The 11820-nt window shown below is 54.7% G+C and overlaps 1 non-coding gene and 1 pseudogene across 1 annotated transcript; both read right to left on the bottom strand.

Moving 5' to 3' along the window:
- Nucleotides 1-708: 708 nt before the first annotated feature.
- On the bottom strand, nt 709-10020 carry LOC128311436 (melanoma-associated antigen D4-like; annotated as a pseudogene).
- Nucleotides 1839-1965, bottom strand: LOC128311617 (small nucleolar RNA SNORA11). Its single transcript, XR_008290151.1, has one exon. It is a non-coding gene; the product is annotated as a small nucleolar RNA SNORA11 (small nucleolar RNA).
- Nucleotides 10021-11820: the final 1800 nt, after the last annotated feature.

Raw genomic sequence — 11820 nt, 5'->3', positions numbered from 1 at the left:
GGACCTTGTTGTGTGGTGGGAGGGACCGTGGCACCAACCCACAGCCTTCCACTCCACCCTTTTTCCCGCCACCTCCCCCACCACTGGCATCTAACTGGGGTTGTACCACGTGGGAAATCATGTAAACTCTGTGGACTGGAGCCTCTCGAAACTCACGGTCTAGGCACTCAGGGGCACCTCCGCATCTCCCAGCACTGTACCACACCTATTGCCTTCCATGCAGAGGCAGGGCGTGGCCATCTCAGAGCACCCGACCACGTGCTCCTCAGAGCACCACGTGCGCAGGTAAAGGAAGAAACTTCCCAAGTAATTTTGCAACTTTAATGTAACACCGATACCAAAAACATGAAAACACGACAGAAGCGCACAACAACAGCACACAACCAAAGCAGGAAGGGCAGAGAGAGCTTCATCTGGCATGCCATCTCAGATGGGCAGGGAGAAGCTGCCTAGAGTGCTGTGTGAGGGAGGGATCTGAGGAGGCACTCTGGCCTGGTGCGTGACGGCCGCAGTCCATCAGCGCTGCCTGCAAAGCAAGACACAAAGCTGACGCAGAAATACAAATATATGTGAAACGGGGAGGGACGCAAGGACAGAACAAATGTCTTTCACACTCTCTCGGTTCCCCCACTGCTCCCAGGCCCTCCCCCGACTTCTCACAGCCCCTCCCACGCCCTCCTGCAGAGTTTCATTTAGCGACTGAAAACCTTACTGGATCCAGGAGAAGAAGTTGGCACTCGTTCTGGCAGCATTTCTGGTCCGGATGGTGGAGCTGGTGCTGGGCCATCGAGAATGCTGGTGCTGGCCCCACCGTTGGTGCCACTGCTGACACCAGCCCTCCAAGTGGCTCTCCTGTTGGCACGGTTGCTATTCAGAATGTACTGATGTATCTGGCCCAGAAAGCGAAGGGAATCCTGGCCCAGGCATCGCCAAAATCTCCGTCCTCATCCCAGGTCAGGAGCTCCACCTGTATGTCATCCCAGCTCCACCGTCCAATCAGAGCTTCGTCCCCGATATTCATCTGGGCCCTCATCTGGGCCCTGGCATGCTCCTCAGCCATATCCACATCCATCGTCTTGAATGCATCATCCACAGCCTCCAGGAAATGAGCCTTCCACTCCCGGGGGTCTCGGTTCTGATTCTGCAGTAGAGTGACAGCAACCATCCAAAACAGCTAGCCCACCTCCACTGAGCACCTGCTTCCTGCCATACACCCTCCTGGGAGCTGTGCATAATCATTACACAAATAAAGACCGCTGGAGTCTGACTCTCCCGTTATTCCAGGCCAGTCCAGGGGCTTCACCCATCCCTCCTGCTTACTAAGTCTGTGAACTTGTGTCAGTGACCTACTTAGGAACCTGTCAGTATCCTCACTGGACAGACAGTGGGAGGAGGCCGTGACCAAGAAACAAAGAAGGTACGGCAAGGACCAGACCCAGACCCCATCGCCTGGCCCCAAACAGAGGCTCTCTGTTACCTGGGCAATGAATCGCAGCACCCTCATCTTGCTGGTCTCGTGGCGGGCTCGCAGGCCCCAGAGGAACTCATACTCGGGTGGGCTGCTATTGGGGACCTTCTTGTATTCCAGGTACCTCAGGGCAAGAGGAAGAGAAACGTTTGCTTCCAGCCAGGCAGACCTGTTTGTTGCACCAGTGGCTCCCAGGTGGCCCTTTCCGGCCCTGATGCTGCAGCTCAGCTCCTGGGGGAGGATGGTCCTGACCTCCAGCCCATGCCTCACTCCCACGCTCACTCGTAGGGTTTCTGCCTCCACGATTGAGGCCTACAAAGCCTTAGGCCGCCAGTCCTGCCAGAAGCCACGTGGAGGTGCAGGGTGGGACACGTGTAGGGTATCTGTTCATAGGAAGGCCACAAGTTTGTGCCCTTGTCACAATGCACCCAGAGTCCCGTTGGGTGTGTTGTAAACAGAGGAGCCATTTCATCAGGCGCCTGCTCTGAGCTCACCCCAGTGCAGGGTGTCGTCCATGGCCTGGAGGAACCCCGGGACGGCCCACTGCAGGAGAACGACTCTAAAGGGAAGAAGAGCAGCACACTCCGCCCATATCCCCGACGGTGTGTGCGTGCGCGTGTCCGTGTGCCTGTGTGGGTGCGCGCGTGTTCTCCGAGGACCAAGGATTGGGTGGGCCCTAACCAGAAAGCCAGGAGGGCTGGGCTCTAGGGCCAAATGGGGCGCTTACCTGTGGGGGCCACGCTCAGACTTCCACCCTCTGAGTCCCCTGTTCCCGGGATGGAAAGCAAGGGAAATTCTACTACAGCCTATGGGGCAGGTGCCAAAGGGCATGGGGGTTGTAACACACCCTGCACCGTGTTCTCTGTCAGCTTGTACTCCCTTTCCCCAAGACCAAGCTGGATCTCTACTCCTCGCCAACACTCCAGACGCCACCCACACTCACACCAGGGACACCTATCCCTCTGGTGCTAAGATATGGGATGGAGAATGGCTGCTCGGCCAGATCGGCACACGAGGAATGCACAAGCGTGAGACAAAGTTAACCTGGCCAATACTTACTTCTGCTTCACAAAGTCCTCTGTAATGAGCTTCCTCAGATCGCCAAGGAATGGGTGCCTCACCCTGAGGGCAAGGAAAGGAATCCATAACAAGAACAGTGGCAGTGAGGGACACGTGGGCGGGAGCACTCCCTGGCAGGATTGAGAGCTGCCCAGCCTGTGGGGCATCCCATGGAGGCCTGGGGTGGCACCAGGGGCCGCACGTCAAGGATGTCAAGGATACCCTAGGCAAGGGTTTGGTGGAATCCCTAAATCTGATGGTTTCTCTTACGTCTCATCTGGGGACAGAGAGGGGACATGGAGCAGCGAGGGGCTGAGAGTTCAGGACCATTTCCCCATTGCACCGTGATGAGACCCTTTGCCTCTACCCAGTCCAGGACGTCCACTCCCCTGGCACCAGGCCACCAGGCTACTGCAACCCTGGTGCCACTGGTGCCCAAGGACAACACTGAGGGGTGGGAGTCGAGAGCCCAACCATACCCAGGGCGCAGTCCCATCTTGCGTAGTGCCTCCCAGAGGACAGCTGTGAGGGGAGATGAGATACAAGAATTTCACACACAAAGCTGAGACTCTGGGCAACCCACCCCCCCACCCCCACCCCCCCGGCGGCAGGTCCAGCCACTCACCCTCGCTGGCACGGTTTGCCATTCATGAAAATGACTCCCAGAATCACCAACAGGAGGCTCAGCCTGGGGGTGTCCTTGGTCCTAAAGGTGGAGAAAGACGTATTTATATCGGCAGGCATCTGCCCGAGGGACTAGGGTCGGTTCACCTGACTAGCCTTTCCCAGATGGCTGGGCTACAGAGCGGTTCTTCCCACTCTGCGCATGGCTTGTTCTCTGACCAGACCATCTTTTCCTCTGTCTGAGACTGAATCGCTTCACGCATCGAACGTAGATGCGAAGAGCCCCTCCCAGAGTCGTGTCCACAACGGGGTCAGGGCAGGGAGCAAATGCTTGGCAACAGTGTGTCCACAGGAGGCATATCCAGACCTTCCCCGCCCTTCGAGCACGGGAGTTAGACTGGACGGGAAGCTTCCTTCTCCCCGGACCACTCTGCCAAGCCCAGGCCAGGCACATAGCAGGAAGGGACAGGCAACAAGGAGCCTGCTTTCCCAGAAGATGGGGTGAGGAGGTGGCTGGGGTGGGGTGAAGCCGTGAGAGCAGCCAAGGCTTGACCCCAGGCTCCTGCCCTTTCATCCCCTAATCACTGGGCACCACTAACTGTGGGTAGGAGCTGTGCCAGGCACCAAAGCCTTGTTTTCCCGTTTCTCCGAGAGGAAAGGGAGAGGCACCAGCGAGGAGCCCACAATCCTCCTGCCCGCCCTTTCTTACTTTCCAGGAGACGAGCTGAGGAATCACGTGTGCACACGAGAATGTACAGGTGTTTTCCTTGTCAATTTCCTTCAGGTGGATCCCAAACTTCTACGTGGGGGAGAAACCAGAACAGGACATGAGAAACCACGCTGCCTGTCCCGCAGGCAGTCCTTTCATTTCCCGTCAGAACTCTCTCTCAGCCGGGACCCAAAGTCACGTGGAAGACTGAAGAAGAGAGGCCGAAGAGGAACTGCCCTGTGGGAGCTCTGACACCGGCCAAAGCAACAGGACCCACTTCAGGGGACAAGAGACACTCAAAAGAGCATGAGGGAGAGGACCCCGCGGGGGATGGAAGCATAAGGTGGACACTCCCAGGTGGAGAAGCTAGGGAGGGCTTCCAGAGCAGGTAGTGCCGGAGGTGGGCCTCAAGGGGCTGCAGGGTGCAAGGCCTGCCTGCAGCTCTTGTACTACAGGGAGCTGCCCCTGTCCCTTTGCCCACCTTTTCCAGAGTGTACGTTGCTCGTTCAATGATCTCAGGGAAATGTTCGTCGTATTCTCGGATGACATCCTTCATCATGTCTGCGGGAGATGAGAGGTGGAGAGAGCACCAGGGCTGAGCAGGGGCCAAAGAGCTGCACCCCCTCAGTCAGCCTCACTGAGGGGAGCACAGTTGGGACCCCCGTACTGTGCAAATGGGAGCGATCAGCTGGGCACACTGGGTGGGGACATGTGATGCGAGGCCCCGCAGGGTAGGGATGGGGACAGGGGAAGGGCAGAGCTCAGGGAGGGGGCACAGGTTGCCCACCTGAGCGCTTGATGGGAATCTTCTTGTAGTCCTTAATCATCAGATATTTCACCAGTTTATTTGCCTGGAGGAGGAGGAGCACACGGGGAGATCAAGGCATGGCTGACCTCCAGAACTGGCCCATAGGAGAGGAGAGGAGGAAGACGGGGGAAAAGGCAGATTTCTTACCCTCTCTTGCAGAAGGGTCACGTTGCGGGGTGGCAAGCACAGGACATGTCTTGAGGGTACCTGGGACCTCAGGGCCATCGGTGGCCGGGGAACCATATGAGCCCGCACTGTCATCGGATGGCTGCGATGGTCTCCAGGTCGGTGGGACCGCAGGAGGCTCTCTCTCCTCCTCGCTGCTCTCATATTCATCATCCAGGTGCTTGGACTGTAGCATTAGAGAGAGAAGAGACCCAGGGCTACCAGACTCACCGTGCAAAAGTGCCCAGCACACGTCTTAACCAGAGGAGATACTTGGAAATGAGGGTAGTACAAACAGTGGATGACATGTGCTGAGTGCTTACTACGTGCCCGGCACCGAGCCAACCTCTTCTCCCGTCAGGCCTGAGGGCAGAGACTTCGTGGGGTCAAAACATGCTAGCAAACTTGTGTTGGACCAACGTGCACAAGCTGACAGAAAAGAGCAGGGGAGGGGAGAGGAGAGGATAGAGCAGAGAAAGGAGGGGAGCAAGTGGGGGGTGCAGACAGCAGGGAGGTCTCACCTTCTTGGTCCTCTTGCCTCCCATCCTGACCCAGGGCTCAGCACTGTGCTGGGCAGGGGCAGCTGCACCCTCAGGCTCAGGGATGCTCGTGGCCATCTTGGTCTTGGCAGCAGCTGCTGTCACAGCATTCTGAGGCTCCACCCACCGGGTCTTGGCGAGAGCCTTTCCAGATTTGGTCGTCTTGGGCCGGGTGGCTGCCCCCTCCCTGGCAGGTGCTGCCTGGAGCACCCCGGAAGCAGCACTGGGGCCCTCTGTGGCAGCCTCTTGGGCCGGGGCGGGCCTCTTGGAGCGGGAGAAGGCCATGCCACTGACACCTGCCGGCTGGGTGAAATCAAAGAGATCGTTCTGACCCAGGAAGGCTGTCTTGGGCCGGGTGGCATCCATCTCACTGGCACACGGAGCCTGAGAGAAACCACAGGCAGCACTAGGACCCTCAGTAGCAGCCTCCTGGGCCTGGGAGCCTGTCTGGGGCTGTGTGGACTTTGCTGGAGCCCCTGGGGTGGCCATCTCACTGGTGACTAGCATCTGGGAGATGTGTGGAGCAGCAAGGGTGGTCTCAGGGGTGGCTGCCTGAGCCTGGGCCGCATAGGTCATGGGCTGGGTATCTTCTCCTGAAGCCTGGTCTGTGGCCACTGGGCGGTTAGTGACCACCTGATTGTAGGTGGCACGGGCAGCAGCAGCAGCCGGCCCTAGCAGCACGATTGGAGGCGGCTGCGCGGGCTACGTTGACAGCATGGGCAGCAGCCTCATTGGCAAGTGTTTCTGGATCCAGCTGAAAATGCCTCCATCAGAGTCCTAGCTAGCATAGGGTTTTCCAGTTCCCAGGGCTCATTCTGCAAGGCCAGACAGAAGGGTAGGGGAAAGCAGACAGTTCTACAAGCTCACATCATGCTTCCCACCCAGCCTCCTCCCTGCAGCCAGCTCCCAACCCCCACCCCCCCGTCTGCCCCCCACCTCCGGACTTCCCAAACCCCCTTTCTCTGAGCAGGAGAGGGAATGCTCGGAAGCTGGGCAGTCCTTCCCCATTCAACCTCCCATTCACGACCCCCCCCCCCCCACAAAGCAGCTTCACAAGGGAGAAGGCCCAGGGCCAGCAGGTGGCCAACAAGGAGCCTCACCGATAAGATGCGAAGGCCTGGACCCAAGCTCCCAAAGGCTCTGAGGATACGGATGTCAAAGCTGGTGAGGGTGCCATAGCCTCCAAAAGCACCAAATTCTTCATAGTCATTTCCTTCAACCATCTCTTCCTCCCCAACTTCATCGCTACCCTCATCCATGTCTTCAACGTTGTAGGTTTCTGATTCCATGCGGTTAGCTTCCCTCAGCCATGCTGGGGGGGGGGGGGGAGGGTGGTCCCAAGAAGAAGAGAGCTTAGCCAGGAGGGAGGGTGAGGCTTTTTCAAGGGGAAGGGGCGGGATCCAGTGGGAGGTGGGATCCCTCAGGAGGAGGGAGGCTGCAATCATCAGGTTACTAGGCAGTACAAGGCAGACAGAGCGGGGAGGGGTAGGAGGGAGAAGGGAGGGAGGGGGTGTCTTGTTGGGTTAGATTCTGTCAGAGACGCATGCATTAGGAGAGGGATAGCGATGGTCTCCCTGCACTTAAAGGGGAGTTCAAGAGGGGCACGCTCCCCGTCCCAGCCTTCTAGATTTGAATAGGGGGTGGACTGGTGGGCTTGGGTCTGAAGAGTCCCAAAGGGGGATGCATTGAGAGAGGGAGAAAACAAAGGGCTTGGATTTAACGACGAAGGGGGAGAGCAGATGACATGAGAGGGCTGAGACTACAGGGACCCCGGAAAGCTATGGGAAACTGAATCCAGAGACCCTCTGGCTAGGTCCAGGCGGGGGCATTCAGCTGATGATTCAGGTCTGGGTTGGGCTCATACAGGAGCGCTAGGGGTAAGAAGGGTGGGGGTGGGGGCTCGGATTAGGTGAGGCATGAATTAGAGCGCTGGAGGTCTCAAACCCCAGGATCGCAACTCCAGGAAGGGGCTCACGGGGTCAGCTTGGTTGGAGTGACCTAGGAGTGGTTGGGGTGGGGGTAGGGCCTCTGCTCTAAGATAGCTCAGCAGGGTGCACACGGGTCTGCTAAAGGGGTTCGGATTGTGGGCTCCAGTGTAAGTGGGGATCAGAGAGCCTGGGTCTCCTGTTGGAAGACTCTCCTCTCCTGTTGGAAGAGGTCGGTGCGGAGGTGGGGGGGAGGGGGGGGCGGAGTGTCCTACCTAGGACCGTGGGTCTAAGCGGGCTCAGGTTCTGAGTGCCTGGGCTTTGTTCAGATCCGGCTATTGGGGGCGGAGAGGGCGCACCGTGCCGGGTTCCACTCGTCCTCTCCCGGTCCCAGTCCGGGCTGGATTCTTACCTTCCCTGGGGCTCCAATGGCGTCGTCGTCCTCAGCACCAGGAACCCCGCAGCCGCGCCCTCGCCTACTGCTGCCAGCACAGCAGCTCCGACCACCCGCCCCTTTTCTCCGCGCACCCCTCGCGTCTGGGCAGCCTGCGCATGCGCGGACCCCTCCAGCCGCCCGCTTTCCCAACAAAAGCCCTCTCCACCAGGTTCCCAGTGCGCATGCGACTCCAAGAGTGTGGTGGGCGGGGTGGGGGGCGTTTTCTCCTTCCCGCCCGAGACCCTCACCCCTCCTCTGACCGCAGGGTCGCGCACTCACAGCTCTGGGTGCAGTTCGACCACCAATCATCTACCCTCGGTGCCCGCACTCCTGCACAATGCTTCTCGTCCTGCCCTCCCCGTTCCCGCTAAACTCCTCTGGTGTGGTCTGGAATACACTATGTCTGGCCTCCCCAGCATGACCCCTAGGTCACAAACACAAAGGTCTCTAGCTGTGTCTCTAACTGTAACGAGGGGAATGGAAATGGCCAGAGGATGCCAGTTGCCTTTGTGTTGCCCAGCACTACCCATCTCTATGGCCCCCGGACACACTGGGAACATCTGCTTCCCCAGCTACTCTGATATGCAGCGTGTGCATCACAGCGCTGTCTGTACTGGGGCTTGTCTTCCCTCTCACAGCAGCCCTGGGAGGTGGCTGTCAGCATCCCATTTTACAGATCAGAAAGCTGAAGCGCAGTCACACCGCATGAACTAGACAAGGCCACAGAGCCAGTAACAGGAAAATGCAATATGTGGGCCTGGGTCTTCCTGACTCCAGGACCCCATGTCCGCTGTAGGGCTGGCTGGGGACTGAGGTTGCCGCCCCCCCCCCTTCAGTTGGAGCGGACAGATCACACCTCAGCTCTCCTGCCCTGCCAACACCTGTCCCAAACAAGCAAGTTTGTGCTCTCTGAGATTGCAAGCTCATGCTCTGTATCCGGGACACAGGTAGAGACTCCCCAGTCTCCAAGCTCTCACCTACTGCACGCGTGGGTCCATCCAGGTTGTGGGAATTGCTCCTTGGGGTCCACTCCCTGACCTAACCTCAGGCCTCTTCGCTGTGAGTGGCACAAACACGCTCGCCCTTGAGGCCTTCCTGGTGCCCGCTGGAGCGACCAGGACAATCAGGCATTTTGTGTTGTCTGAGCCATGGCAAGCCCTGCCTCAGAGTAAATGTTTGCCGGGGTTCCTTGCAAGGCAGGGGCCTGGGGCCGCTGTGGTCTTGTGGAAAGAAACCGGGCTGGTCTTCAGAATTCCAGGGATGGGGTGCCGGGCCAGTCTGTTGCTACTAGCTGTGTGAGCCTGCTCGGGTCTCCTGGACATCTGTGAGCCCGGTTTTCTCAATATGCAACATGGAGAGCACGGGACAGCACATCCGGGGTCCTACCCGACCCAAACATGCTGCTGTGCTTCCAGAACTGACTGGGAGAAACTGCTTTGGAGGCAGACAATGCTATGTTTCCAACTCAAATCGAACCTGTGCTTTTTACAAAAACAATAGCGGACTTTTAGATTTGTTTTTTATGTCAGCCTCTCCGGGACTCACCTGTGTGTGAATGGAAGCTATTGCTAGGACCACAGCTTTTACTCTCCAGTGACCAGTATCAATTCTGACTGGCTGGATGACTTTCCTCAGCTGTTGCATAGCAACCTCCCCTTCAGCAGCCTGTGTCTCTTCAGCCCTTCCTGTATAGCACGTTTCTGTGGGAGGTGACCAGACCCTAGAAATGAAAGCCTTGGCAAGCTGCTCAGTGCTAATAGAAATACTGTGTTCCATCTCAAACTGAACCTGTGCTTTTTAAAAAGCCATAGTGGACTCTCGTACTCATTTTGTTTGCTTGTTTTTGCTTTCTTTCCCTTTCTGAAATTGAGCTATAATTGGCATATGACTTTATGTTAGTTTCAGGTGTGCAACGTAGTGATTCAATATTTTTATGTATTGTGAAATGATCACCACAATAAGTCTACTTAACGTCCATCCCCATAGATAGCTACGACTTTTTTTCTTATGGTGTCGTGCTTCTTGTCACATTCGTTTTTGTATCCTAGCCTCTCCTCTATATTAAGCTATATAACCTATATGATCTCTGCTAACATCTAGTAACTCCCAAAATCTACAGCAGCTCCATTTTGAACGATCCTCGCCTTTGAGAGTCCAAACCGCATATATTTCATTCCCCTATGTGACATCTCCATTTGGATGTCTCAAGGGCTCCCTCACCGATGAGTCTGTCTAGATGGTCACTTGGTATAGCGTACCCCTCCCAAGGCTCCACATACTCCGTCATCTCCTATGTCTTCTAAGAACTCCCACTCTTCACCATCTCAGTAAAATGCGCCAATTATCCACACTCGACATATCTCCAGGAACAACGGGAAGTCAGACTACCACCACTCCTCTTGGCTACCATACACTGCACCCTGATGGGAAGCTCCTCTGCAGCTCTCCTGAAACTATCTCTGTGAGTGTCTGTCCCTCCCCTTATTTCCGCAAATTCTTGTCCACGTTGGCCTCTCAGAACTCTCCAACTCTGTCTCCTGGACATCAGGCCCTCCACTGCGGCTCTGTTTGTGTTCAGTCTCCCTGGGCTGGCAGGCCTGTAACCTCCTCCAGGCAAGGAAATTGGGGGGAGTTTGGGCAATCTGAGAGCTCACCTATATAGGTTTTCCTCCTTTCTTCTCAGGGATCGCTGTCAGTCTGTTTGCCTGTTGGTGCCATGACGTCAAAGCCGTTTAGATTTTTTTTTGGTTTGCAGCTATCAGGTGGGCTGAGTAAAATCGGGTTCCTGTTCAAACTCCATCATGCCCCATGTTGTATTTCTTAAATTTGAATTTTTCCCTTAAAGTTGGATTTTTTTCACTGAGCCATAGGGTTTTAAAGATGTGTTTTCCCTTGCTACACATGCATCTACAAGATCTACTAAGTGACTCTTGCACAGATAATCGTGATGGCGTGTATTCATGAACATTTTCTTTCCAATCTGGCTCCCCCAGGGCTTTTAACCCTGACTCCTAAGCAGAAGTGACCACTGGAAAAAATATACAACCATTCAACACCAAAAGGTACGAATTTCCCGGGACACACTTCTCATCAGAAACCACTGGCAAGTTATAAGATGGTGGCATATCATCCTGCTCAATAGTGCAAATAATTAACTAAACTCGCCAACATCAGAATTTGTAATAGTCAAAAAAACACGAATATCTTTTTAAAGTGCAAGTTGAATATTAAAAGTCTCTGTTCCATTACATACCAGTGTTGACATAATTCATCATCAATGGATATGGCACTACAAGCAAATAGTAAAGGATGTCTTTCAGAGGGCATGAGAAAAAAATGACAGTAAAATATAAATGTTTCTCCTACACACAATGAATAGACCAATACTGGAGTATGTTAAAAGTAAGATGTAGCGATAAATTAATCTCTTTTTATTTTTGGATGTTTGGACTTTCTTTATAATTAATTGCAGAGCGTGCTGTACAACTGTAAATGGTCCATAGCATAATGCATTGTAGGAGTATAATTCTCTCTGTTGGACTGTAAATTACTTGACAATAATAGCACAGGGCCAGTGGGAATATAAGTAAATACTGTTGGTGGGTTTCTAATTCTACATGTGCAAGTAGTACTCAATGTTACTTGAAGGTAGACTGTCGTAAGTTACAAAGCGAAGCATCAAATGTATAAACCTATCCAAAAAATTCTGGCCCCTCAGCCTATTTGGGAAGTTAATGGTCACTTATCATGATAATCCTTTAAAATAAGTTCCTACAAAGGGAAAACTAAACTAAGACTCCACCGATGAGCAAGTGAGAAAACAAATAGCATGATAGTTTCTAACTCCAACCATTTCGGACAATGGTTATTGAATACCAAATTGAATTTCACCCAATTACCCTGTAGAGATTGACAAATTGAGATTCCTTTTTCTTAGAAATGGGCTTTTATTTTTAGAGCACTTTTTAAGTTCACGGAGCAACATTGAGCGAGTAAAGTACAGCGCCATCCCATAAACCCCTATGCCCACATCAGACACCAGCCTTCTCCCTACTACCAACATCCTGCCCAGACTGGAATACCCTCC

Source organism: Acinonyx jubatus, chromosome X (genome assembly GCF_027475565.1).
Source record: "Acinonyx jubatus isolate Ajub_Pintada_27869175 chromosome X, VMU_Ajub_asm_v1.0, whole genome shotgun sequence".
In the NCBI taxonomy this organism is placed as follows: domain Eukaryota; kingdom Metazoa; phylum Chordata; class Mammalia; order Carnivora; family Felidae; genus Acinonyx; species Acinonyx jubatus.
The sequence above is the reverse complement of the archived record's forward strand: the minus strand, read 5'-3'. Positions and strand labels throughout refer to the sequence as shown.